The following is a 23,823-nucleotide window of genomic DNA, read 5'->3' as shown; positions in this document are numbered from 1 at the left end:
ACTGTGCACATTTGGCTATAGGTATGTGTAAGAATTCAGGAAATTAATTGAAAGGGAGAAAGAGAGATGGAATGAAATCTTCCCTCTGCTGGCTCATTCCCTAAATACCTGCAACAGCCAAGGGTAGGCCAGGATGAAGCCAGGAGAGTAGGAACTCCATCTGGATCTCCTGTGTATGTGACAAGGACCCAAGTACTTGAGCCATCATCTGCTACCTACAAAGGTATGCATTAGCACAAAGGTATATCAGGAGCAGGACAGCCAGGACTTGGACCGGGGACTCTGATGAGGAGTGTGGGTGTCAGAAGCCATGACTTAACCTCTATGCCATGTGCCCACCCCAGGCAGAGACCTCCTGCTCCTTTTGCTGTTGTTGTCTGGTCCCTTAATATGTCACTGCTCCAAGTGATTCTTTAGCCTTACATGGTTAGAAAATAAAAATGAAGGTAGAAACTCGATGTTGACCCTTAGCTCTGTAGCTCCTTAATTACATGACCTGGCCAACACCTCTCTCCCGTGTGCCTCAGTTTCCCTGCCTTCAGAGTAGGAGAGCGGAGTGAGGGAATCTCCCAGGTCTCCTTGTGTGGGGAGCAACTGGGAGCAACCCGGACTGGACTAAGTTACTGGAATTAAGACTTATTCTATGCATCTGCTCTCCCACAATATGGCGCTGGGAGAGGAGAAGACGGCTTCTACACAGCTGCCTCCAGTTCAACCAATAAACTGTGGGACCTGCTCCTGATTGGAGGAGAGCAGCGTACTCGGCGTGTGGGTAGCAGAGTTGGGATTGGTGGAAGAGGACTATAAAGGAGGAGAGAGACGGCATGCACCAGGAACATCTAAGGGGAACATCTAAGGGGAACACCTGTGCAGCCCCCGAGAGAGCCGGCCGGCGGTGTGCCGCTCCCCCGCGGAAGTGGGGAAAGTGGCAGGGGGAACCGCCCTTCCACGGAGGTGGAAGGGATGGTAGCCAATCCAGGAAGGACCAGCAGCCAACCCGGGAAGGACCAGCAGCAAACCCGGGGAGGGCCGAGCAGACAAAAGAACAACGCAGGGTCCTGTGTCGTTCCTCCACGAAGACGGGGAGCGACATCCTTGGCCCTTTCCTTTTGCAAAACCTTTGGAGATGCTGTCCTCACCAGCAGCTTGGCTGTTGAGCTGCTTGAAGCCAGGGCTGGGCAACCGTCATACATTTTCATGGACTTGAGCTCAGGGTTTTCAGGACCACGGACACAGCCCGCACTGCCTCTTCCTTTAGAGGTGGTGCCCTCGCATGATGAGCTCTGTGCTCTGTGTAGGGCCAGTGGCCGGGATGCAAAGCTAGGTCCTTTTAAGCTGGCTGCTGGAATTTGGATGTCATTGCAAAATCTTGCGCATCTCCTCACCAAAGAATGAGCAGGTGGTTAAGAACACAAGCTTTCCAGCCAAGCAGATAGGAGTTTAGACCCCAGCTTTGCTGCCATGCAACTGTGGGGAACTGTTGCCCTCTCTGAGCTCCGATTTCTCATCTGACAAACAGTGGTGCTGTCACCTCAGGGGGCTGTGTGGACATTCGCATTTATGCACGTGGTTGGGGGCTTCAGTCCCCGGGATGCAGTGGGCATTCCACAGGCATCAGCTGGGAATCTGAATAAATCTCTTCCCCAGCCAAGGTGAAGGTGTGAAGATGTGAAGCTGGATGGCTGAGGTTTTCCAGGGCCTGGGCAGGTGGGAGCAGGCTCAGGAGTCATTTGCTGCATCTCAGGTATGAGAAGTGTGATAATGATGACAAATGCAAATCTGAAAGCATTTTGTCAGAGTGTACGACAGGAAGCTTTCATCACCGCGATGGACTAGTTCCAGGGAGCCGTTGGTGTGTTATTAATCCTGGATCACTGTTTTAAAAGAAAAAATGAAACATCATTTTTTTCTAGCTTTCTTTAATTTGTGCATGTGCCCCTTTCCTGTTCCTTCTCATCCCCCCTTCCCTCGTTTTCGCCCGTGGCATAAGCAGCCAGAGAGGGGAGAAATCTGTTTTTGGGGACAGTGGCTACTGCCAGTTGCCAGTGACAAAATAAACCTGCTAATCCTTATTAAGGAGCTTGTGTGGCCAGGGCCTTTGCTAAGAGGCAGACAAGCAAGGGCTGGTAAGAAGCAGTCCTGTTCTTCAGTGGCTCACTGGGCAAGACTTGGCCTCATCTCCCTGTGATGGAAGCGTGTGGTAAGCTGTGTTCCATGGGGGCAGGTGGGACGGGACACATACCAATGCAGACAGCAGGTGTGGCTTCCCAGAGGAGGCCTTGAAGCCAGGACTGGAAGGAAAGCACGAGACATGCATTTCGGGCTGTAGAATGGGCACCAGCAATGGCACAAAGCTCAGAGGTAAAGATAGGGAGCCCAGGAAATGGATTGTCACCTAGGAGATGAGAATCCACTGACTTGACATGCACTCCCTGCCAGTGATGTTCCCTGGGGAAGCCTGGACTCTCAGGCCCTCACCTGCTGAGTCAGGCTCAGCCTGTGGCATGCAGTTCTGGAAGGAGGATGTGAAGAGATGCTGAGAGCCAATGTAAGAAGAGCCTGAGTGTCGCTCAGTGTTTTCCCTGTGTCTTCTCCTTATATCACAGAGCATCAGACAAGATTTGATCCTCATTGTTTCTGTGCTGTCAGGGGTGGGAACCTTTTTTCTGCTCAGGGCCATTCAGATGTTTATGTCATCATTCATGGACCATACAAAATTATCAGCTTAAAAATCAACCTGCTGTAGAGTTACTGAATTTTGAGTCCCACCTGCCATTACCTTGGCAGGGCCACACCAAATGATTTTGTGGGCTTCCTATGGCCTGTGGGTAGGACAAGCCCACCCCCGTTCCAAGATCCACGTTGCAAATGATGTTCAGGTGGCTGTAGGTCCATAGTTCCCTGTGTGGGATCCAGGATAGCCAAGAGTCCATGGAGGCTTGCAGGGGAAGGACATTGTTTGAGGCATTTTGAACATTCCGCTGCAAGTTATGTATTCATCCTTTTTTTTTTTAAGATTTATTTTATTTATTTGAAAGAGTTACAGAGAGAGGTAGAGACTGAGAGAGAGGTCTTCCATCTGCTGGTTCACTCCCCAGATGGCCACAACGGCCGGAACTATGCCAGTCCGAAGCCAGGAGCCAGAAGCCAGGAGCTTCTTCCTGGTCTCCTACATGGATGCAGGGGCCCAAGCACTTGGGCCAACTTCCACTGCTTTCCCAGGCCATAGTAGAGAGCTGGATTGGAAGAGGAGTAGGACTAGAACCAGTGCCCGTGTGGGATGCCAGCGCTTCAGGCCAGGGCTTTAACCCACTGCGCCACAGCGCTGGCCCCATGCATTCGACCTTTGTAAGTCTTCAGCTCCCTTAACTAGTCTTGTAAGTAGTTTAACTACTTCACTCTTTATTCTGGAACTGTATTAATACAGTATGGTGACATACATGAGCTCGGGCAGCACATTGGAGGCAGATCTGAGTTGTTTTTTTTTTTTTTTAAAGAAAAACACATGCACACACACATACACAGACACACAGACACACACACAGAGAGAGAGATAGACTCTCCCATTCACTATTGATTCTCCAAAAGCTACAACAGCTAGGGCTCTGCCAAGCCAAAGCTGCATGGGTTGCAGTGATTGAACTACCCAAGGCATCACCTGTTGCCTCCCAGAATGTCATTAGGAGGAAGCTGGACTCAGGAGTCAAGCCAGGACTGGAATCCAGGCCCTCTGGTATGGGAATGCAGGTCTCCCAGGCAACCACACCACTGCCCTGAGGCCAGATGTTGAGAAAGTTACTTCTCCTCCATGATTCTCTTTGCTCCGTGTAACATGAGGTTATTAGTGATCCCCAGCACACAGTGTTGAGCTGACGGATACACGAGAGACTCTGGGTACAGTGCCTGGTATAAAGAAAATGCTAAAAGATAAGTCAGTGTTAAGTTGTTTCGTGGAAGAATGACTGTGTGGCCTTAAGTAATTTTTGCTCCGTGTCAGCCCTCGGGGTATTCATCACCACAGTAGAGGGGAGAAACCAGGAAGGGCCTCACAGAGGACTTGCTTGGGCACAGCCTGCAGAGCAGAAAGCAAAAATAAGCCTTTACTCAGCTCTCCGGCCAGACATGCGAATTTCTCAGAGCACTTCTGGACTTGCACGCGCCGCCTCTGGAGCATGGTTTAGCCTGGAACTGGAGCTAAGAGAAAAGAGTAGAAGTGACTGGCCGGGAGAGGGGTCGGAGGGGATTCTGTGTTTCCTTTCGGGCTGTTTTCCCATTGCTCTGGATTGTCTTGCCAGGAAGTTAAAGATAGTCCTGATAAGCAGCCTGTGTGTTGGTCCCTCTTGGGGGTGGCAAGGGTCAACCGGAAGTAGAATTGTGCCTCCAGGCCCCTGAGAAGTCCGCTTAATTCCCCTTGAACTCCGGGTTGGGAGCAGCTCCTGCTGGCCGCTGTCCTGCGGTCTTCCCATCTTCCCCGACTCCGTCCTGTCTTAGGATTGGTCTCGACAGCCTATGGTAACCCAACTGCTTTCACACGGCCTCATGCTTTCAATATGCTGTTTATGACTGCTGATTTTTATTTATTTTCATGGTCCTTTCACGTAGCAGCTGGTCTTGTTGCCACTGTAAGAAGGGGATCGTGGAGTACATGGTATCGATGTGGGTGGTTGTGATGTTTGGCAGTCTGTACGGAGGTTGCTGTAGGAAGCTACTGCTCCTATAGGAAGCACGCAACATTGGGAAGAGTATTTTTTTTCTATTAAAGAGAAGCTTCAGTATATTAAATATTCATCTGCTTTGTCAGAACATGATCCTGTCTTTTTATTTCCTTCACCCTGGTTTTCTCATGGAAATATATTCATATATCTACAATGTGTATTATTCTCAGGGAACGTTCCTCGCTGCAGCTAGTCCCCTGAGTGAAACTGAAAATCTTCAGCAGCTGTTCCAGAATATGATGGCCATGCCCTTCAGCCTATGGGGTCACATCTAAGTGCTACCACCAGGGCCCATGTGAGAACTTGAACTCTGGCCAGCTTGTGGCTTAGATGGAGCTGTGGGCGAGATGGGCCTGTTGCACCTTTGCCTTTTCTCGGGGATGGCTCCTCAACCCCACTGCCTCATTTTCCAAGACAGTATTTTGTGCCTTGTGTTGTGTTTCCTTGTTCGCTGAGTGGATGAGACTGGGAGGACCCGGGATCCGTGTCTCTGTTGGAAAGATGCAGCCAGCAAAGCCGGCGTCTCCTGTAGGCCCACCTGCAGGCGCCGCGCAGGAGCGTGTGGGAGGAGCGTGTGAAAGGCATGGCCTCCTCCCTGGGGAGGGGCAGTGGGAGTGGGAGTGGTGCTGGGAGCTCTGTGGATGAGACTGATAGGGACCAGTGAGTATTCATACCACACATCTGAGCCACGTGTTCTCTGGTGAGTCTACTTCCGGAACACCCCAGAACAGTGGTTCTCCCAAGTGAGGGCTTCGATCAGCCGTGTCACCTGGGAGCTTCTGCGAAATGCACGTTTCACCCTACTGAACTCTGGGCTGATGCCTGTCCAGGGTGAGAGGCACTGCTCTGGCAGTGCTTCCCCCTCCCTGGGCTGCTGCCATGCTCTTAGCAGAACAGCAAGGACATGGCTGCCCACTCTGTGCCTGTGGGTGCGCGTACGGCTGTGGAGGACGCTGGAGCAGCGTGAACCTGCTTCCTGCCCTGAAAGACCCTGCTGGCTCCTGGCACAGCAGGCCTGGTGCTGTCCAAGCACACATGAGTTGGTACGTGGCCAAGACCTGAGCCCTGGGAAGACTGTGGAGCCAGACAAGAGAGACTTGCTGGTCAATTGCTGAGCGAGCCGAACAGATTGGTAAGCTAAGTTACAACGTCTCCACCTTTGAAATTGGGCTACAATGACCTATTTTAAGCAAGGCTGTTATGAGGAAGGATGCATACCAGTCCCTAGTAGGTGCCAAGGAAGCATTAGTTTTTGAAAGATTTTATTTTTGTTTACTTGAAAGGCAGTGTTACAGAGGAAAAGAGATCGCTCACCCACTGGTTCACTCCTGAAATGTCTGCAGTGGCCAGGACAGGGCCAGGCCAAAGCCGGGAACCTGGAACTCCTTCCAGGTCTCCCACGTGGGTGGAAGGAGCCCAAATACATGGGCCATCCTCTGTTCCCCCTTCTCTGCAGGTGCACCAGCAAGGAGCTGGATCAGAAGTGGAGTAGCTGGGATGGGAACTGTGGCTCCGACGTGGGACGCTGCATCACAGGTGGCAGCAGAACCAGGTGTGCCACGAAGCTGGCCTCCAAACATTTGTTTCTGTAGTGGAAGATAAGGATGGGAAACTGCAAAAGGATGTCTCTGTATACTCTGCGGCCCCAGGAATGCTTCCTTAGGCTTCCACTAGTTTGAAGCAAGTGGCCCTGCTTTCCCTGAGTAAGCGTTGACCCCTCCCTCCCTTCCCACTGCTCATGCTGATGTTGGTGCATTGCTAGAATAATGGCCAAGAATGTGGTGCATTCACTCTGTCCCAGGCATGGTGCTGAGCACTGGACAAGCATTCTTGCTTTTTTTTTTTTTTTTTTTTTGCATTTTCATATCAACCTTATGAGAGGAGTGTGGTAGGCCAAGTCATATTCCCTGAAAACATCCACCTCTTCATCCCTGGAACTTGTAAGTATGTTTCTTTGCACAGAAAAGGGCTTTTTCTAAAGACCTATTTTACTTATTTGAAAGGTGGGTGGACAGAGAGGGAGAGACCGAGAGATCTTCTAGTTCACTCCCCAAACGGCCACAACAACCAGGGCTGGGCCAGGCTGATCCCAGGAGCCAGGAACTTCTTCTGGGTCTCCCACATCACTTGGGCCATCTTCTGGTGCCTTCCCCGGCACATTAGCAGGGAGCTGGCTTGGAAGCAGAGCAGCTGGGACTGGAACCAGAGCTCTGGTTTGCGGTGTGGTGCAGCACAGCACCTGGAAAGGGGCTTGGCTGATGCGACAAGATCAGGCCCTCGCGCTCAGCCTGGGATCCTGGATGATCTGGCGAGCGCGTTGTAATCCCAGGACTTCACAGGGGTGAGGCGGGGGGTCAGAGTGGGAGGAGGTGATCTGATGACATCACACACACACACACACACACACGCACACGCACACACAGAGGGAGGGAGCGAGGAACTTGAAGGTGCTGCACTGCCTGGTGGCCTTGAAGATGAAAGGAAGGACCAGGGTGTGCAGGTGGCCCCCAGATGTGCAGGTGGCCCCCAGATGCTGGCAAAGCCAAGAAAACACACAATCCCCCCAGAGCCCCTGGAAGGAGCTGGCCTGCCGGCTCCCGAAGTGAAGACCCCTGGGCTCCAGGACAGGAAGAGAACAGATCTGTGTTGATTGTAGCCACCAGGTAATTTGGGGCATGGCCGTCAGAAGCAAGGACAGGGAGTCTTAGTACTCACCCCTTTGACAGATGAGTGAGATCAGATCACCTGGGCCCACAGAGCCTGCCCAAAAGCCACGGTGGACTGGGGCTCACAGCCACATCTGACTCCAGAGCCAGGAGAGCTCTTAGGATGCTGCTTCTGACACCATCAGCCGGGTGCCACCCTGGGAGCACGGATGGCAGCTCCATGGGGCAGCAGAGGACTCGCTCTTCCCCGGGCTGGGAGCTGGGTCTCCTTCATAAAGGTAGCGCAGAAGGAAGGCAGTGGCCGAGGTAGTGTTGAAGGAAAAACAGGAAGCAGCTTCAGCATCCAGCAGATGGAAGGAGAGCCAAGGGCTCTCTCTTAGGGAAAGGAAAAAGAAATTCCAACAACAACAATGGAGAAGCAGGGAGGCCGGGCAAGGCTTCCAGGACGGGACCCAGCCTCCGAGTGTTCTCGCCGCCGCCTGCAGCTCTGGAGCTTGTCTCCAGTGTGAGGAGGGGCCAGGACCCCGCATGGGCACAGAGGGGACGGCCGCTCTTCATCTGCCTTTGCACACATCACGGATGGGCGGGGAGCCTGGAAGACGGGGCCAACGGGGCAGCCAAGACAGGAGCTGCGGGGGGAGTGAACCCAAAGTGCTAAGCTCCAGACTGGGTGTTTTTGAACATCAAAGTTAAGGCAGGGCTGGAAGGAGCCCAGACTGCCTTTGAAGCTGCACGCAGGGCTGCGAGAGCGAGCCAGCATGGCGACGGCGAGGGCCGAGGAGGTGGGGTGCTGAGCCCAGGTCAATGGCTGCCAGGGCAGCGTCCACCTGCTGGGGGGCCCAGCTTGCGCTAGGGGCTGCGGAGTGGTATAGGGACGGCAGGCCCAGCCCCGCCTTTGAGGGCCTTCCTCCTGCCCCGGCAGGAGTAATACAGAAAGCTCACCATTTACTCTAAGGAGAGATCTGTTGTGAGCGCATGGGGGGAGGTACAGAGTCCTGGTGGTGGGGAGGGGGTGTGTGAAATCCCAGAGTCCATGTGGGAAGCAAATGAGTCCTTATGGAGCGGTCGCTCGGAGGTGGTTTCCAGGCGAGATGCTGTCACATCCGTTATCCCACAGAGGCTGCGAGGCTTTCCGGGACACAGCCCTTTCCCTCTTTTCTAGATGGAGGCTCCGAAACTTGCACAAACACTGCCAGGACCTGCCAGGAGTATGGTGGAGACTCCGTGTTGTGATGATTTCAAGCCCAGGGCACTCTCCCCCACCCCGAGCTGACTCCCGGGGCGGGGGCGGGGGGGGAAGGAGCATCATAAAACGCCTCATGTGCTGTTTAATGGCCTGGCGAGAGGTTTCGGGATCTGGCTGAGTGGCTACGGCCGGCTCTGTGATCCGGCTCCTAGGAATACACTCGTTTATTTATCTTAAAAATCTCAAGACTAGCGCAGGCTACACTGCCCTGGTGTGGAAGCATGGGATGTTTTTAAAGTCCTCCCTCCATGGCTGTACTGGGCCAGGTTCTTCAGGAAGCAACATCACCGTGATACAGTGATAGAGCCCTGGTCCCTTAACACCTCCTTGGGTGGCAGTGCTCTGAGCAGTGACTGGCAGGGATCTCCTTGGTGTGGCTGGAAAGGATGGGTGGGCATCAGGGGTATCTGCAGATCTCCGAAAAGCAAGAAGAAATGCACAGAAGCCAGAAACGTTGTGTCCGAGTGAACCTGCGGGAAATGTTTTCAGTGCGGCTGGGACATGAGGACCCTGTGGGAAAGCTGGGTTGGGGCCTGTGCGAGTGTGGGTGCTGCAGAGGGCACCAGATGCCAGGTGAGGAATGTGGGTAGGTGGGACCTAACCCAGAGCTGGTGGTTGGCCTGCTGGGTGAAGAGTAGCATTCTGCATTATGGTAGGGGATGAAGCCAGGGCTGTCTTTGAGGTTGCCTTTAAGTGGGGGAAGCTCCTGATGCTAGCTAGCCTCGCTGGTCCTGGGTGACGGCACACTGTCACCACCTGGTGGTCATATAACCAAATTGCAGGTCTCATGGCTTTGGCAGATGCTGTGAATTTCTCCATCCAAGCCAAAAATCTTAGTGAAGTTATCTGCATCCCCTGATGGTTTTAGAAGCTTATAAATATTTAAAATAAGGGTACATGTGTTTAGCATTAACCTGGACAGCTCTAATGATGGAGACACTGCTTGCTTTGAGTACTTCAACACTGTTCACAGCTAGCAGAGAAAGATCATTGAAATTTCTGTCTGGAATACACAAATTTCTGGGTACAGTTGGAAGCTGAGATGACTCGGACACTCTGAGACTTGTAGTGGAAGATTCTTAATAATTCTTTATGGGTTGGCATTTAAGGGGCTTACCTGCTGGGTACCAACTGAACTGTGATTGTTACAGAAGCTCTTGTTCTAGCTGATTCCACAGCCTGGTGAGATGTCCTTGCAACAGGGACCCAACTGGGAACAGAAGAGCTGCCTAGTGCAGCCGATTCTGTGATCCGCATGGGTGTCACTGCAGCTGGCTGAGATGTAACTGCTGTTTCCTGGTTGTTCTCTGCTGTAATTCCAGGGAGGGCTGGTCTGGAGAGGAGGGAGGAGGAGCTAGGCTGAGAGATCTGTTGGTGATGGGGCTGTGGGGATGAGGCTGGAGGTGGTGAATTTGATTGTGGAGGTGGAAGAGAGAAAACAGCATCACCACTACTGGCTGGAAGCGTTGATGTGGGTGACAGGTGAAGGGTCTCTTCTGCGTCACCCAGTGCCCCCTGCAGGGAGGCATGAGCACTGTGCTTGGAATCCTGGGGCTCAGATCCTACCCTGGGCTCCATTGCTAACTACTTCCGTGCTGTGGGGTAAGATGACCCTTCTGACACCCCAACTTCCTTAGCTGCAAGCCTTGTTTTCTTAAGGGTTGTTGCTTAGTTATTTGAAAGGCAGAATGACAGAGGGAGAGACAGAAATTCTGCCATCTGTTGTCTATTGGTTCACTCCTCCAATGTCTGTATCATCTGGGACCAGGCCAGGCCGAAGGCAGAAGCCTGGAGTTTCCATCTGGATCTCCCTCATGAGTGGCAGGAACCCAAGGACTGGGCCAGCTTCTGCTGCCTTCCCTGGCACGTGAGCAGGGAGCTGGATCAGAAGTGGAGCAGCACTCCAATGGGATGCCGTCATGGCAGGCGGTGGCTCGACCCACTGCACCACAATGCTGGCCCTACGCCTTGAAGCCTTGTTTTTGTAGTTGCTATGAGGTTTTTAAAAAGCACTGAGAGATAGCGATCCGTGGATGTGCAGCTCCTCTGAAAAGCCCAAATGCTGTGTGAGTTTTACTTCTCCTCCCCTCAGCAGTCCTTGCCTTCCGGTCGGCTCTCTTGCCTCTGCCGCTCTGCGTCTGTCCCAGGGCTCATTTCTGTCCCTGCCCCTGGGCCCTTCTCTAGGCTGACACAGGGAAATTATGCAGAAATCTAAACTGGGTCTTGTTCATTTGTGTCTTTGTGGTGCTTGGGCAGGTAGTGAGTGTGCAGTGGAAACTGGTCAGAACTGGTCCTGGAAGCTTTCAGTGTCGTTCTCAGCTCTTCATCAGGGTCCCCCATATCTCAGAAGGAAGCAGATCTCAAAATGCTTCAGTATCTTACGAACAAAAGGCATCGTTCTCTGTGTGTCCCACTCCTCCTCTACATTCTGGAATATTCTCCCAGTGGGTCCATGACTCCACACTTTTTTTTTTAAGATTGATTTATTTATTTGAAAGTCAGAGCCACACAGAGAGAGAAGGAGAGGGAGAGGGAGAGGGAAAGAGAGAAAGAGGTCTTCCACCTGCTGGTTCACTCCCCAGTTGGATGCAACAGCTGGGGCTGGGCCGATCTGAAGCCAGGAGCCAGGAGCTTTTTCCAGTATCCCACACAGGTGCAGGGACCCAAGGACTTGGGCCATCTTCTACTGCTTTCCCAGGCCACAGCAGAGAGCTGGATCGGAAGTGGAGCTGCCAGGACTTGAACCGGCGCCCATATGGGATGCTGGCACCACAGGCAGTGGCTTTACCTGCTATGCCACAGCGCCAGCCTTGACTGCACTCTGGATCCCCACCAGGCTAGTGGATTTGAGGCCCTGCATCTGTATTGAGAGTGAAGGATTCCGAGTCCAGCCTGGCCCCAGAGTCAGAGTTCTGCCACACAGGTGTGTGTAACCTTGAGAAAGTGACTTAACCTTTCTGTGTTTCACATTCTTCATCAGGGAGCCAAAAATCTGCAAACGTCAGAGGGTAATTGTGGAGGTTAAATGAGATCTCTACATGTGCCCGTATTAGGTGGTAAATATTACTTTTTATAAGGCAGGCTAAAAAAGTTAAACACTGCCACTTGCCCTGTGTGGTTGGGAATGGACCGAGGATTGCCAGCTCCCGTGTTTAGGATGGGATGTGGTTTTCCCTGTCATTTATAAAAAACTGTCGTCCCGAGTCCTGTTCCCATGTTTCCACTCTCGAGCGATCAAAAGCTGGTTCTCTAGGGTAGGGGTTGAACGGGACCCCAGGTCTTTGATCTCATTTACATATTGGAGTTTGGGATGGGTTTTCTTTTTGATGCAGTTTCTACAGAGGAACAGGAAAAGTTTTGGAAACCAGCGACCACTGGGCTTGGTCTGGGTTAAAAACACTGGATCAAAAGAAGGGATCAGAAGAAGGACTACTCCTTAGTGAGCCATGGCAGCTGAAAGTCCCAGAAATGCAGAGGGGGCCCAGTTAACACAGAGCTGCTCTTGAACCATGGTGAAGACAGGGCTGCACTCGCAGCAGGAAGTGACTGCGGTGGGTGACAGCCGGAGTCGCACCCACGGCTCGCTGTTCAGGTGAGAACGCATACAGCTGCTGGGACACTGACTAGCGTCCCCGGACACCAGGCGTCCTGGTCCTGCTGACATGGGGAAGCCACTCCCTGCATTTCAGCAGCAGGAAGGTGGAAAGGATGAAGCTGAGTTTGCTGCAGCCCACGTGTGCTGGCTTTCACCCTGTAGCCCCGTGCTCCTGCGGTTTGTGAGGAGGACCTGGGGAGGGAAGCAGCTTCTTGGCGGGAGCTTCCCAGGGTGGCAGGGAGCTGCGGAGTCGGGGAGGTGGTGCCGGCTGCTCCCAGTCTGCCTTGGAGAAGGTCCTCTGCCCTGCAGTGACCAGCCCGATGTTCCGCTGTGTCAGCTCCCACAGGAATTGCACATCCTCCTGGGGTGCGGCACAGGCCGTGACCGCAGGGTGGTCTTCAGTACTGAGGGGCGACCTCTCTGTGCCAGCTGCGTCCGTCTCTACCATCTCTCACGCCCCAGGTCTCTTTAGCTCTTCACAGGTGCAGATGTGGTATAGAAGACGGTGTTCATTTAGGCCTTCCCAATTCAAAATCTATGATGGCTATATGAGAGGCTGAGGAAAACTGTAACCAGTGCCACGTGGGAGTAAAGGGGTTGCCAGCCTGTGGTTCCGCCCACCAGGGATGAAGCACTTACAGGATTTAAGAGCATCTAAAGCAGTGTCCTCTGGCCGGCGCTGTGGCTCACTTGGTTAATCCTCTGCCTGTGGTGCCGGCATCCCATATGGGAGCCGGGTTCTAGTCCCAGTTGCTCCTCTTCCAGTCCAGCTCTCTGTTGTGGCCTGGGAAGGCAGTGGAGGGTGGCCCAAGTGCTTGGGCACCTGCACCTGCGTGGGAGACCAGGAGGAAGCACCTGGCTTTGGATTGGTGCAGCGCGCCAGCCATGGCGGCCATTTGGGGGGTGAACCAATGGAAGGAAGACCTTTCTCTCTGTCTGTCTCTCTCTCTCTAACTGTCTAACTCTGTCAAATAAATAAAATAAAATAAAATAAAATAAAATAAAATAAAATAAAATAAAGCAGTGTCTTCATTACAGTCCCGTCTTGTCTTTTTATTGAAGTGGGATCCCTAAGGGTGATGTTTGCATTATTGGAGTTGTGTTACTCTTCTTAATTTTTTTAAAATGACACCTGCTTGGGAAAAAGAAATTTTTTTCCTCTCTCTTTAAATTTTTTTTTTATTTGAAAGGCAGGATGACACAGAGAAGGGGAGAAGGAGAGAGAGAGAGGGAGAGAGAGAGAACTTCTGTCTGTTGGGTCTCTTCCCAAATGCCTACAGCAAGTGGGGCTGATCTGAGCTAAAGCCAGGTGCCCAGAAGGCTGTCCAAGTCTCCTACCTGTGTGGCAGGAACCCACGTTCCTGGGCCATCATACACTGCCTCCCAGGTGCATTAGCAGAGAGCAGAGGTAGAGGAGCCGGGACTTGAACCAGGCACTGTGATAGGGGTGTGTGCTGCCCAAGCAGTGGCTTTAACCCCCTGCACCACAGTGTCTCCCGTTGCCTTCCTTCTGATCCTGCTGGTGCTGCAGACCCATCTGACAGTGGATGCAAGGCAGAGTGCTGGGCCCGTGGGTGAGAGCTGTCAGCTTGCCAGCACCTGCTGGTGATGTGGGGTTTGAGGAGGGCAGAAACACAGACAACATGGATGACACCACTGAAGTTCTAACGGGACCTTACAGTCAGAGGCGGGAGGAGCACTGGTGAATACACGGTTGAGAATACAGCGCCCCGAGAAAGGATTTCAAGCCACCTGGCCTGATGGACTAGCACTTCGGTTGATAGAGACTCCTAACTCCCTCGAGAAAGGAACTTTGTGTTGTGGTTGTAAAATCTTGTGGTTTGGAAGATCTAGATGGTTGGTTTGTTTTTGTTTTTGTTTTTTTTTGTTTTGTTTTGTTTTGTTTTTAGTTGTTTTTTTTTTGGGGGGGGTGTTGTCTTAAGTATTTGCTTTCTTTTGTCACTTACTGAGCCTCAGTAATCTAATTTGGATCAAGTCCTCCATCACATACTTGCTCTGCCCCTTGGAGAAGTCACTTTGTCTCTGCTAAGCCTCAGTTTCCCCCTGTGTGACACAGAGGTGATGGTCTGCTGTATGAGAAGGAAACGCTACCTACGTAGAGAGCTCTGCTTGGTTCCTTGGGTGAGTGGGACTGAGTTGTCCTTGAGCTGCAGGCTGGTCCTGAGATGAGAAGGTGTCCCCTGACACATTCCATGCAATCGCCCTTGTCCCGGCAGCCACCGCGGCTTCCGTGCCACCTGCTGCCCAGCTCCACACGTATCTGCTCTCTCAAGTTCTGGTGTCCTCTCTCAGCCTCTCCTGTGCCCCCAGGAGGAAGTGTAAACTGCAAAATGTTTCTGGTTGAAGATGAGGCTCACCGCTCTGTGTTGCTGGCTGCTGCTGTTTTCTTGCCTGGTCTCCTTTGTCCAACTCCAGAGCCTTCCATGTGTCCTGCCCTCCGAGGCCTTCCCTTCTCCTGGAGACAACAGCTTCTGGAAACTCACCTGCCTGTGACCAGAGAGGCACAGGTACCCTGCCCCATCATGAGCCCCTCCCTAGCCTGGCGTGGCCCTGACAAGCTGCTGACCACCAGAACGCCATGTCTCTTGGCACTTCCTCTGGGCCCAGGCCCTCTGCCTGGTGAGTTCCTAAGGATCCTCCGTGCTCCGATGTGAAAACAGCTCAGGTACACAAACACACTGTGTAAATGGAGTAGTCAGTTGGAAAAGAGTAAGTCAAATTGTAGTAGAACCCCACTCACTAACTTGTCACCCCACATAAATGAGGTCTGTGTGCAGTGAGTAGTAGGTGGATGGGAGGTCAGCCTCTGACCCTCTGCAGTAGAGCATATAACCGCCTTGCGTTCTTCCAGGTTCGTAGTGGTACTGACTTATTTTTGGTTTGATGTTGAATACCTGTGAATAACTGGGAAGTGGTAAAAGAGAGCTCACTCACTGAACTGGCCAAGTCGCTTGCAGGAAGACAAAGGGTCGGCTTGTGTGTGTGGCGCATTCAGTTAAGGGTTCAGCTCTTTTACTAACTCACTGTGGGGCCAGAGATGAAACACCGAATCTTCTTCTACCTCAGTTTCTTTAGCCATAAAAGGAAGCGGAGCTTGAGGTGAGCCCGATCTAAAATGCTATTTCGTTATAAAACTTAGCTTTAAATATCAGGACTGAAAGAGAGTACTGTGCCTGGCTGCCTGCTGCCCCCTCCATGACTCAAAGATAGTGGGTTCCTGGGGCCGGCACTGTGGCACAGCAGGTTAAAGATCTGGCCTGAAGTGCTGGCATCCCATATGGGCACCAGTTCTAGTCCCCGCTGCTCCTCTTCTGATCCAGCTCTCTGCTATGGTCTGGAAAAACAGTAGAAGATGGCCCAGGTCCTTGGGCCCCTGCACCTGGAAGAAGTTCCTGCCCAGAAACACAGACAACATGGATGACCCAGAAGAAGTTCCTGGCTTCTGGCTTCGGATCGGCGCAGCTCCGGCTGTTCTGGCCATCTGGGGAGTGAACCAGTGGATGGAAGACTTGTCTTTCTGTCTCTACCTCTCTCTGTAACTCTGTCTTTCAAATAAATATTTTTTTTTTTTTCAAAAAAAGATAGTGGGTTCCCTTGCCAAGAGTGCTCCACGTGAGACTAGCGTGGAGAGGCCCTTAGGACTATGTACACTCCAAATGCCCCCACCGGTGATGTCACCTCCATGAACCTCCTGACCCTTACGGCTGGGCTTGCATGTATGACCTGGCAGTACAAGCTTCTGTACAAACACAGATGGACTTAAACAGTTCTTTTCAAAATGTTCTGTTTTTTGCAACATCAGCTGTTGGGAGCCATCACTGGTGTGGTGAGCTAATACTGAGGACTGGACCAAGTGCTCACAGGCAGATCCTTCTGTGGGGCCGATGATGGCTCAGGGTGCTTGCACGGATGTGCCTGTGACAGGTGGCAAGCGACAGGTGACATGACACTGCGAAGAAAATTCGAGAGCTTGTGGCAGCTGCATCATTTCTGCATTGGGAAAGAGTTTTAAGACCATCTTTATTTCTCACTACAGACAAAATATATGCCCCTATTTTGATAGAAAATAACAAATTTTCCTAGAAACAATCTTTTTTTTGCATTTTTGAATGTATATATACCCTTTATTTTGATACATTTGCATTCTGTCTTTTGCATCAAATGTTCTATCTTATGCATTTTCCATAGGATTGGAAATGATTCACAAACCTACTTTTTCAGGGACTACATGTCCAGTCTATAACAAGAATGCCATAAGTTATTTAACTGTTGCCACAATGTATCACTGTACTTTTTTCAGATCTCATGAGTTTATTTTATAGGTAGGAAGAGAGATTTATCTTTGGACTGTAATAGTTTTGAAGTTCACATTGGCTGTGGCAAGAAATTGCCAGTAATTAGCATCTTCAGATTTTCTGTTCAGTCCACAATCTAAGTTGCTTAATGTTGAACGATTCAAATCAGCCATCGGGACCTTTTTTTGGAGGTTCTATTTTTGTACTTGTGCACACCCAAACCCAATAGTCACGATAAGAGCAGTCAAAGCAATAAAACATTAGGAAAAGATAGGAATGGAGGAAAACTGACATTTGCGGAGCACACGCTCCGTGGCCGCACATACAGTATCTCATCAAGTTCTCACAGCCGGGCTTTGAGATAAACAGTCCATAGCCTTGTTTCACAAAAGCCAAAACTTGACTCAGGGAGGTTCTGCACTGGGCCAGGTTGATGGACGTGGAAGATGGGAGAGCTGGCCTTGGAGCCCAGGTCTAACAAATCCCAAATCCAAAGTCTTCCTCTGTCATTCCTTGCTGTGTAACTCCAGTTAGGCACTGCACTGTGGGATCCCTGCAGCTGTCAGAGATGTTCAGAAGAGGGTCCCAACCTGAGCTCTTCTCCTCGGAGCAGCTCGGGGACCTGGGCAGCAGGAAGGGCCATGGGAGCCGTGTTCCTTCTAGCCTCAGCGTCGTCTCGTCTGCCACAGCCTCATCCAGAGCAGCTCGGCTTTTTCCTGCTTCACATGTTGGGCTCTGGGTAGGAATTGGCCCCCTGTCGCTCCCCCTCTTCATGGAGGAACGACACTAAACCCTGTCTAGGCTTCCTATCCGAGTCACGGCACCATTATGTCGCTCCCCCTCTTCGTGGGGGAACGACACAGGACCCTGCACTGTTCTTTCGTCTGCTCGGCCCTTCCTGGGTTTGCTGCTGGTTCTTCCCGGGTTGGCTGCCGACCCTTCCACCTCCGTGGAAGGGCGGTTCCCCCTGCCACTTTCCCCACTTCCGCGGGGGAGCGGCACACCGCTGGCCGGCTCTCTCGGGGGCTGCACAGGTATTCCTCTTAAATGTTCCTGGTGCATGTTGTCTCTCTCCTCCTTTATAGTCCTCTTCCACCAATCCCAACTCTGCTACCCACACGCCGAGTACGCTGCTCTCCTCCAATCAGGAGCAGGTTCTGCTGTTTATTGGTTGAACTGGAGGCAGCTGTGTAGAAGCTGTTTCCTCCTCTCCCAGAGCCATATTGTGGGAGAGCAGATGCATAGAATAAGTCTTAATTCGAGTAACAGTCTAGTCTGAGTTGCTCCCCATAGCCCCCCATTTTTGCCAGCTTACCTGCTGCTTCCCCAGCTTTCCATGAGGACCTGGCCCTGTGTGGGTAGTGCTGGCCAGCATGTGCAGTGGGCTGCTTTGGTGGGTTTTCCTCGCTGCCCCATCCATCCCAGACATGCAGTTGGAAATCTGCATTCCTTGGGCAGGTTATTGCTTGAGCCTTGGTGAAGAAATAGAAAGAATTGAGACTTAAAAAAAACTTTTATTGAAAAATACTATGTATACCAAGAAATACACATACATGTACAGCTATAAGTGGGTTTTTATTTTTAAAACTTCTGGTCATTCTCCTAATCAACACCCAAATTAAGAACAAAGCATTACTCATACTCCAAGAGTCCTCAGTATCCCCCACCCCTTTGTTTTATTTATTTATTTATTTATTTTTTGATAGGCAGAGTGGACAGTGAGAGAAAGAGACAGAGAGAAAGGTCTTCCTTTTGTCGTTGGTTCACCCTCCAATGGCTGCCGCGGCCGGCGCAACACGCTGATCTGATGGCAGGAGCCAGGTACTTCTCCTGGTCTCCCATGGGGTGCAGGGCCCAAGGACCTGGGCCATCCTCCACTGCACTCCCTGGCCACAACAGAGAGCTGAGCTGGAAGAGGGGCAACCGGGACAGAATCTGGCGCCCCGACCGGGACTAGAACCCGGTGTGCTGACGCCACAAGGCAGAGGATTAGCCTAGTGAGTTGCAGCGCCAGCCCCTGTGTTTTATTTTAACATGTAAAATAAGAGTATATTGTCATTTACATGACATGGTTCAGTGAGGCACTGTTTGTGACTGTGTACAGAATGATAGGACCTGCTCACAGTTTTTATACTGCGTCCATATTTTAGCTGCCACAAATAAGAGAAAACTTGTGATACTTGTCTTTTTGGGTCTGGCTTATTTCACTTAGCATTGTGACTTTTATGCCTCCGTTTATGAAGACAGTCCTCTTCATCACCCTGTAAGATTTCCCACTCAGAATTCCCCATCAATTAGAGTACCTCCTGGATCACACACAGCTCCCAAGTCCCCACACACCCCCGAGTTTCTTGTCTCCACTGCGGTTCATTCACTCATCCCCGTGTTGGTCAAGCAGACGGTGAGCGCCAGCCAGAGACAGAGCAGCCTTGCGCTCTCACCTCCTCAGCGGTGCCCCTTTATCCACACGCGTTCGGTGCTTCACATTTGCAGAGTGCTGTTTTTCCTGTTTTCATGGGATTTGTGCATTTACGTGAGGTCCTTGTAGGATCAGCTTACTCAGTGAATGCCCCAGCCCCATCATAAGGTATTACGGTGTGAAGCAGGGCTCAGTGTTAAAACAGAGGCACTGTGGAGGATGCACCATGTCATATGAACTTGGAAATTAGGAAAAAGTTACCTTTCCTGCTTCATAGTTATTTGTCATATTCTACCTTAGGCTAGCAACGTAGCAAGCTAGTTTCTAAACAGAGCACAGCTTCTCCTAGCGTGGGTAATTGGAGGCAGATTTGTGCAACTTGGCTGTGATTTTCGGTTTGTGTCAGCGAGGTTTTGTCTTGGATCAGTGGTCGCTGTGTGTAACACGAGAGCGCATGTGGATTGATCTACGATCGCGTGGCCCTTGCACATCCCTTCTTTTATTTGTCCTGGCAACCTTTTGATATAGGTGTGCATGAGCATGCCCCTTTTGCAGACAAGGCAGCTGAGGTCACACTGTTAGCGACCACAGGCAGGAGACTGGACCGAACCCCCTTCTGCCTCAGGGTGCACTCTGTGATAGTTTGACTTTCAGAATTCTGTGGGAATTGTGTCTTTTTCCCACCTGATGTGCCCAACTTTAGGTCCTCATGAGATGGAAGTTCTCAGAAACCATGCATATTCCTGCGGGAGTGAGCAAGTGCTTTTCACTCCCAATGGAAAAGGGCACAGAATGGATTTGGTCGTGGCTCACCCCTGTGGATGGGCAACTGCCTAAGCGGGGCACACCCCACTGCCAGAGTGACCGTCGCCAAACCTCACCATTGCCCTCGCTCCGCATGTCGCGTGAATGCACCATGCAGGGCAGGCTGCAAGTTGGGAACATGATGTTCAGTTTCCTGACTGGAAGTGTTCTGGAACTAAAATATCCTCCATGACAACCCCCCCCCTTTTTTTTTTTTGCAGTTATTAAAAAAAGATCAGCATCTCGCAGGTTACCCGGTTTGCTAATTACTTAGAATGCAGATCAGGTATTTGGGTGAAATTAGTCTGCACTTCCCATGGGTTTGTGACAGGGAATCTGATGGGAGAAGGAGATAGCTGTGGGTGATGAACTGGAAAGAAAGAAGGCAGAGAGTAGATTTTCAAGGCTCTGTTTTTCCTCCTAGTTTGAGTGATGGCTTAACGTTTTCCTGCTACTCAGCAAGGAGAGCTGAGTAAACAGGGAAGACGACGCTCCTCCTTTCTGGGGAGAAAGTTGTCTCAGAGGGTGTAGGTTTTCCTTCAGCAGGGCTGGAGAACTGAAACTCCTGATGCCGGCTCAGTTATGCTGTGCTTTCTGTGCCGGAGATGGTTATTGTCCATTTAGCAAAGGGCTCGGAGTTGTTCTGAAACCGGAAGCCTTGGTTTCTCTGTTTATGTCTATGTACCTATATCATGTATGTGTAATTATATATTGTTTTACATTACCGTGTGCACACCATTTTCTGAGGTCTAACTCTAAAATGAGTAAGGTTCAATCAGAAGAAAAACCCTCCTACATCTCCAACTTGTATCCCCTATGTCCTCTGTTCTTGGGGAAAAGTGTGATATGAAAGTGAGTGCCATGAACTTTCTCCTTGCACTCCTTTCCACTCCATCCTCCCTGTAGCCTTTAAAAAATCATTTGTTTATTGGTGTACTTAAAAATATCATTTGTTTATTTGTGTATTTATCGACAAAGGAGGGAGAGGGAGAGAGTGAAAGTGAGAGATCGATCAATCCATCTCCCATCTGCTGGTTTGCTTGCCAGAGATGGGCCAGGGCTTAATCCAGGAGTCGGGAACACAATCCACGTCTTCCAGCCGGAGCCATCAGTGCTGCTTTCTGGGGTCTGCATTAACAGGAAACAGGAGTTAGGAGCTAGAGCTGGGATTTGAACCCAGGTACTACAATATAGGAGGCAGGCTGTTTCACTACTAGGCTAGCTGCCTGCTCCCACTGCTTTTATCCTTTAAATGACAGAATAAGCTTCAGAGTGACTCACCCTTGAAAAGCAATGGAGTCCTTCCACTTTCCAAAGCACACAGTCTCTCATCAAATACTGTTTCCACTGACACTCAGCTTCCACAACAATCCCAACTATGAATGATTTCTTGGCCTCCTTTGGTCTCAGTTCCCACATCCTCAAGTATCCATGTCAAAGGCCTGGATGAAGAATAAGTGAGAGGGTATTTGTGAAGAACTTACAAGACTGGTCAGTACATAGTAAGTTCTCCAAAATCAAGTATTTAATAAAAAACAGGGCTTGCCACCTGGAAGTAATGAGCTCCACAGCTGTGTAGACACAAACTAGAATTTAAAACTGTGTTTGGCCAATCTGAGCTACCCTGGAGGAGGAATGGATGAACATTATCCGGTTAATGCTGTGGATTGCCCAATCCCCACCAGTTCTAGAATGTTCAGAACCCAGGACTTGTGGAAACATCCTGGTTGATCTCCAGGACAGATGACATTTCCAGGGAGCAGGGGGATGTCAGGCCTTCTTTTAAGCCAAGTCAGGTCGTCACGTACTTGCCCACTGCCTGGAGGAGTGGAAAACTCCACACTGTCACTTCCGGCACTCTGGGGATCACATCTGTCGGGATGGAACTGTGCACCCCACACTCTGTGGACACGGACTTGGCATCCAAGCATGACATGTGATCAACACTCCGTTTGGGAAAGTGGTCACAGCAAGCTCTTCTGGAAGGGAGTTTGGTGAATTTTCCTACAAGTCAGTGTGCAGCTGGGGTTGGGCTTTGGCGCGTGGCCCTTGGAATTGAACTGTGGCTTTCCGTGCTCTCTAGGGTTTGGGATTTGGCTCCGACCAAGGAACAGACACATACCTCAGAGGCCTGACGCTCTGGCCTCTTCAGCTCCTCATATCATGGAATTTTACTGATCTGGGCCTGAAGCACGGATGATTACACCATGCTGCCTTGCAGCTCATGAATCCATTCCACCATGCATGCATCTCATAGCCTACTGTGTGGCAGTCAGCAACCTGGGGCCAGTCACTAGTAGTGATGGAGAGAGAACCAAATAACTTTTCAAACACCTATAGTTCTCCTTTGGTATCCATTTGAGATTGATACTGATAACAAGAACTTTTTGATGCTCAAGTCTTCTTGTTTTTTTTTTTTTTTTTTTTTTTTTTTATCTATTTGCTTTCATCTTACTTGGAAGGGGAGAGACACAGTAAGACAGATAGACAAGACAGACAGAAAGAGATCCTGTATCTGCTGGCTCACTCTCCAGGTGGCTGCAACAGCTGGGGCTGCACCAAATTGAAGATGTTTGCAAGTGTCCCACTCTGTGGCAGGGACCCATGCACTTGAGCCATCACCTGTTGCCTCCCAGGGTCTGCCTTAGCAGCAGACTGGAATCAAGAGTGGAGTTATTATATAAAATGGTGTCTTATTTTCATAGAACCTGCACACATCCTTTGATAGATTTGAAATCATCTTAGAATACCTGAGATGCTGTAAATGCTGTGTAAACAGTGTTAAAGTCTATTGTTTAGGGAATCACGACAAGCAAGCAGGCTACATGTGTACAATACAGATGCAAATTTTTTCTGAGTATTTTTGATCTGTTATTAATTGATGCAGAATCTGAAGAATCAGAGGGCCGACTCTACCCTAGGAGGAGAGATCTGCATACAGTCAGTAACAAGGCACTTTACTTTTTCTCTCTGGGTGTGCCCAGTGCTTTTTCTAGTGCCTGCCGCACAGGAGGAGGGGGTGATCGCATCGGGGATCAATATGGTGTTACAGAGAAACTCCATGTAGAGTGCTATAATACGCAAACGTGTTGTGTTTGTATAGCACAAGTATCTAGTTGTGTCCAGTGTTTTTAACTTGATAATTCAGCTTCCTGTTTAGCATATTACTTAGTTTACACAAGTAACTCTTTGACATTACAGGATATTTTTCTTATTTCTTTTGTAGATGAAACACAGAGGAGCCAACCTGCCTCTCCAACATGACACAGCTCTATGGTTGCCATGCCCAGTGCAGAGCTGTGTTTAGACTGACACCCCCTGGCCATTCATTGATGCCAAAGGGGTTGTTTTGATTTTCCTGAGAGATATCAAACCCAGTGTTTCAGACGCAATAATCTACTCCCATTTGGCCAGGCTAGTCCATCATTTCTTTATCCCACAAACACATCCAGAGTACCTACCATGTGCAAATGCTGTCTTGATTATGTACCCTATTTCAGATGAATTACACGTACCCTGTGGGCTTCTTGAGTTTTCTGAAGCTTGGAGAAGGGTAAATTAGTCTGCCTTGAAAATGCATGGATGATCCTACTGTTTGGGTGATTTAGAAGGATGCTGGGGCTCTGGTGGTGCCCAAGTTTCCTACATGCACTTCCTTCTCATTATTCATTGCCAGTGATAGATGGTGTTGAGCTGAATATGCACTGGCCGTATTTTATGTCCTGGAAAATTCTTTCAAAAAGCAAATCCTTGATATGGGCCAGGACTAAGCCATAGAAGTGCAATCTTGGCAAATGTATTAGGCTCTTTTCACCCTAGGTATGAAGTGGGGAATGTGGAGGAGTTGATTCCTAAAGGTCTTGATAGTTCCAAGCCTCCCTAACCTAAGTGATGGCTTGGAGGATGCCATAGCTACCAGAATTTTCCTCCTTCCCAGGCTGCCTCTACCTCCTAGAGTCCCAGGCTTCCTGTTTGCTGTTCCCTCCCACGGATTCCTGCTGGGCTGTTCTCTGGCGCCATCTCCCCCAGTCTCTGGGGAAGATAATAGAGGGAAGCTGAGAG

The 23,823-nt window shown here is 50.5% G+C and overlaps 1 protein-coding gene across 3 annotated transcripts in view; it reads left to right on the top strand.

Annotated features, from left to right (window-relative positions):
• Positions 1-23,823, top strand: part of RORA (RAR related orphan receptor A) — a 760,993-nt gene that overhangs the window by 55,773 nt on the left and 681,397 nt on the right. Inside the window, exon 1 of one of the 3 annotated variants that reach the window (XM_089310499.1) lies at positions 6,327-23,823. This exon is cut by the window's right edge and continues 57,094 nt beyond it. The exons of the other annotated variants lie outside the window; for them this stretch is intronic. The gene's annotated coding sequence lies outside the window, so the exon portion shown is untranslated. Of the gene's footprint in view, positions 1-6,326 lie in introns of those variants that run through there. 3 annotated transcript variants of the gene reach the window in all.

Source organism: Oryctolagus cuniculus, chromosome 12, assembly GCF_051225735.1.
Source record: "Oryctolagus cuniculus isolate XC-2025 breed Fujian yellow rabbit chromosome 12, ASM5122573v1, whole genome shotgun sequence".
NCBI lineage: Eukaryota > Metazoa > Chordata > Mammalia > Lagomorpha > Leporidae > Oryctolagus > Oryctolagus cuniculus.
This window is presented reverse-complemented; position numbering and strand designations above follow the sequence as displayed.